This window comes from Mugil cephalus, chromosome 7, assembly GCF_022458985.1.
Source record: "Mugil cephalus isolate CIBA_MC_2020 chromosome 7, CIBA_Mcephalus_1.1, whole genome shotgun sequence".
Classification (NCBI taxonomy): Eukaryota; Metazoa; Chordata; class Actinopteri; order Mugiliformes; family Mugilidae; genus Mugil; species Mugil cephalus.
Window position 1 is genome coordinate 11847467 of NC_061776.1, and position 5274 is coordinate 11852740.

The window sequence follows — 5274 nt, forward strand, 5'->3', positions numbered from 1 at the left end:
TGTAGTAAATGAAAAGGCATAATAATAGGATGAGGGCACAGGGAGTATCGGCTCATTCCTCAGACAGATAATAAAATTACTGAGAAAAACTGTGTATAACCGTCCACTGAAACAAACTTCAACGGCCCGTGACATGTCTAAAAATGTAGGCTAACACATCACAGCTTGTGGACACTTCTCCTATGAAGGTCATGAATATTACAAGGTGGGGGCGTAACCGGAGGGCTTCAACGTTGTGTTGGGTTACCAAGAACTCGTCACACCGCTAGCTCACTGTGGTGATCTCCATTTATTCTGGCAATGGGTGAATTTAACCAACAAGAACAAAACAACCCTGTAACTTAGTTGCCTGTTCCTTTTTCTACAGGAAGTAAGCAAATATGCAACAAGAGGAACGTTAGCTTAACACACATTCACCGCAACTTTACCAACATATCACAATATTGGGAGAATTGTAAAAAAGGAAAGTGGCTAGAGGGGTCAAAAAAGTATAGAGGGGCTACCACAGAAGAAGAAATATCTGAGGAGAGAACTCTCAACCTAAAGTGACACTTTCTAACGTTTTAAGAGCCAGATATAGAATCACATTACATACACAATAGACTTTGTGAAATACAAGAAGATGTGCCAGATGTCTCTGTCTGCTTGTAATTATTACACACATTGAAATCGTTGCAAATTTTTTTTAAATACGATACTTTTTCTTGAGGCAGGAAACATGGAGTAGGTGAACACAGCAGTAGAAAGGCCAATACAACACTCGATTAGACGTTATACAAGACACTTGAGTCATTCAAAATGGTTGTCAATTTGCTGTCAATAGAACAGCTTGGCTGACGTAGGAAAGGTATGGTGTATCAGTAAAGGAGAATTGCAAAGACGTGCAATAGAAAGCAGTGAACCAGTTACTGTTAATAGTTGACAAATTGCCTTCACATACGTTATATAGTGGTTTCCTACTGTAGTGGTTTTTAAAGTGCTTTGCAGTGTTTCTTATTAACACACACACAAATGGGAGAAGCGACCACGTAAGGAGCAAGCGGCAACCTCTGGGTCTGAGCAGTGAAGCCCATGTGGAAACTGAGTTATAGAGTAGCTGCTTGAGGCTGCATCGAAAAGGAAGCAAATCCCCATAGACCCCCATGTTAAAAAGCCTAACTTAATAGCAATATTATACATGTTTACAGGCTGGTTCAAAGAACGATTTTGGTCTCACTAGTTAATTTTACTATTTATGACAACCCCCCCAATGTCCATATTTGAATCCGAGTGTGATCGGAGGAAAGCTCATTCAACATGGCGACTGCGGTCTCCGCCAACTTTGGGCTTCATTTTCAAGGTTCATAATCCAATTGGTGACGTCATGATGGGTTTGTCCATACAGTCAAAGAGGTAGCCTACCATAAGGAGAAACTTCCAGTTTAGGGTCATGCCCAAGGAAACTTGGCCGGTAACTGAACCACCATCCCCGTGTTAGTGCGCATTCTGCTTCATTAGCAGAGCCACATCTGCGGCATCTCAAAACAGAGTCCGAACCAAACAGAAAATCTGTGTGGAGCAATAAGCGGACTGTAATTTTACTCAAATTAATACACGCTACAAACCTTACTGTCACTTTCTCACCGTTTTAGTTTGCATGTCAACACTGGTGTTACCTAATCTCGTGGCACATTCTCATTTCTTGAGGACAAATTAATTCACACCACCAGCTACTTGTCAATGCCCTCTACTCCTAACATTAGCATAGTATAACGTTAACCTTTACCAGGCATTCACAAGTCAGAGAATTGACAAGCATGGTTACAAGGTAAAAGAAAGGAAAAGCCTTATTTGTATCACATAAACTGCCGAGATGTTTTCTTGCTGAGAGCAGAGCAGGGCAGGTTCGTTAGCAAAGAGCCAACATGCTTGGAGGCGTTTATGTCCAGATTAGTGGACAAAGTGTGACAAAAAAAAAAAAAATGTTAGCATAGTGCATTAGAGAGCATTGTCATCTTTGTTATGTTCATATAATATAGCTTGCTACTGAAACTTCAAGCCAAGAGTGTGTGTGTGTGTGTGTGTGACATAACACGCAGTATGCACAACTGCCATCTATCACCCACACACTGTCAGCAGGGGTGCAAAAGAGTACACACATATGCACACACACAAACACAAAGTGCTTGTTCCATCTTGGCACACATTCGAGACAAACACACACAAACACACACAGTCAGTAGAAAAAGTTCTTATCAATTCTCAAGAAATCTTCCTCCTCACAGTCTGAGACTTGATATTTTGTGTTTTATATTTATACCAGACACTTCCAGCGCTAATGTTTTTAACAATCGATAGGAGAATTATTCCACACTCGTCCTTAAGTCACACTTAGATCAGTGAACATCTATCGCTTGCCTTCCTTTCACGGCAATCCTCAAGACAAGGCTCGCATTTACAGTGGGGGAAATAAGTATTTGATCCCCTGCTGAATTTGTAAGTTTGCCCACTTCCATAGAAATGATCAGACTCTGGTTTTTATGGTTGTTTACTGGTTATGGGTATAGACAGAATATCAATCGAAAATGCATAAAAAACACACAATCTAAAAGTTATAAATTGTTATGTATTTTATTAAGGGAAATAAGTATTTGATCCCCAACAATTCACTTAGAATTCAGGCTCCTACAGATTGGCTGGTGCGCATGTGGCACACAGCTGTGCTCAGTCAACTAATTACCAATACTCCTGATCTTAACTCGTCATGTATATAAAGCACACCTGCTCTAAGAATCAGTTTCTTACATTCCAACTTCTACAGCACCATGGGCAAGACCAAAGAGCTGTCAAAAGATGTCAGGGACAAGATTGTAGACCTGCACAAGGCTGGTATAGGTTACAAAACCATCAGCAAAAGGCTTGGTGAGAAGGTGACAACTATTGGTGCCATTATTCGCAAGTGGAAGACCCATAAAAGGACCATCAACTGTCCTCGGTCTGGAGCTCCCCGCAAAATCTCGCCTCATGGAGTGAGGATGATGATGAGAAAGGTGAGGGAGCAGCCTAAAACAACACGGCAGGAGCTTGTTAATGATCTGGAAGCAGTTGGGACCTCCGTCACCAAGAAAACAGTTGGCAACACACTGCGCCGTTATGGATTGAACTCTTGCAGTGCCCGCAAGGTCCCCCTGCTCAAGAAGGCACATGTACAGGCCCGCCTTAAGTTTGCCAGTGAACATCTAAATGACTCAGAGAAGGCTTGGGAGAAAGTGCTGTGGTCTGACGAAACCAAAGTTGAGCTATTTGGCATTAACTCGACCCGCCGTGTTTGGAGGATGAAAAAACGTGAGTATGACCCAAAGAACACCATACCCACGGTTAAGCATGGAGGTGGAAACATCATGTTTTGGGGCTGTTTTTCAGCAAAGGGTACAGGGCAACTTCACCGCATTATGGGGCCAATGAATGCAGCCATGTACTGTAACATCTTGGACAAAAACCTTCTTTCCTCAGCAAGAACACTGAAGATGCCTCGTGGGTGGGTTTTCCAACATGACAATGACCCAAAACATACTGCCAGGACAACAAAGGAGTGGCTCAAGAAGAAGCATATTAAGGTCATGGAGTGGCCTAGTCAGTCTCCAGACCTTAACCCGATCGAAAACCTGTGGAGGGAGCTGAAGCTCCGAGTTTCCAAGAGGCAGCCAAGAAACTTGAAGGATTTAGAGACTGTCTGTAAAGATGAATGGGCCAAAATCCCTCCTGCGCTGTGTGCAAACCTGGTGACCAACTACAAGAAACGTCTCATCGCTGTGCTTGCCAACAAAGGTTTCTCTACAAAGTACTGACTTGTGTTGTGCTTGGGGATCAAATACTTATTTCCCTTAATAAAATACATAACAATTTATAACTTTTAGATTGTGTGTTTTTTATGCATTTTCGACTGATATTCTGTCTATACCCATAACCAGTAAACAACCATAAAAACCAGAGTCTGATCATTTCTATGGAAGTGGGCAAACTTACAAATTCAGCAGGGGATCAAATACTTATTTCCCCCACTGTATTTTAATCACAGATAAGTTTACTGTCTATTCAGCCATATCACGATCATTTCCAAACCTCTAATTGGATCCACCTTGTCACCTTTTGCACGCACCAGCTGGCAATTTGCTGGAAACGATATCTATTTTATTTTTGAGGTATTTACGCTTAAAACTTTTTCAAGGTGTCCTCAGAGAAGAAGAAGAAGAAGAAGAAGAGGAAGAGGAAGAAAAAAACACTTGATGAATGAAGAGATAAATAAATGATCTGGATGCCAAAATGTCTCTTGGTATCTCACGGCAGCCATTGTTAACACTCTGTGCCTCTAATTAGACTCATGAGTCGATCGTTAGCGGTTGTTGTTTTCCAGGATGCAGACAGGCATGGAGACGTTGGGACGGTGGAAGTTTCACACTTTCACTGGCTGACAGGACACGCTGTGCTCGGATTTTATCAAATGGCTCGTTGCCAAGAAAATAAATAGTGCTTAATTATATTGACATTAAGTCTCAGGAGATGGAGGAAGCACAATATTCTCCATTGCACTGAATGACACAGTAAACAGTGTTGTCAGGTAGTTGTTAGCGTCTCAATTATAAGGACGGTGACGCACCAAGACGGCCGGCCGCTTCTGAGGTGTCTGGCCATGAGTGAGAGGCCTTGTTTTTGGCATAGTGTCCCACATTTTGGCCACGAGTAATTCTCCAGTAGGGACACTTTTCAGATGATTCAGCACGTCGCACAGGTGGTGGAAGTTGGTGAGCTTGCAGCTTGGAGAACCAGTGGCTCCGGTGATCTGTTAAAACTTTCCTCTTTGAATGGCAAAAACAGAATACCGCAGCCTCATGATATGAAGTTATTTCCTTTCACACAGGCGCACAACGTCACAGGTGGCCTTCGTTGCCGGTAGTTTTTTGATATTCGTTTGTCGTGTTCGTACTTATTAAAGGTAGCATATTTATCAGAAAACTCTAACGTTAGTGGAATAATATATTCTGCCAATGACTGTTGCATACAAGTTCTTCAAGGTCCATATCATATGTTCTGGTTGAATAGGCCTTCAGCACGGCCTGTTCAACCAAGTGAAGGATTTTAGGAGGAGGAAAGATGTGAAAATGCATTCCGGTACTCGCAGCGGTGGTTTTATGAAGTGGATTTATATCCACAGCATTAAAGGTTTTACAGCAAAAATACACACCGCTTTACATCCAGTTGATTGATTGTAAGAATGTGAAGGATGTACACAAATCG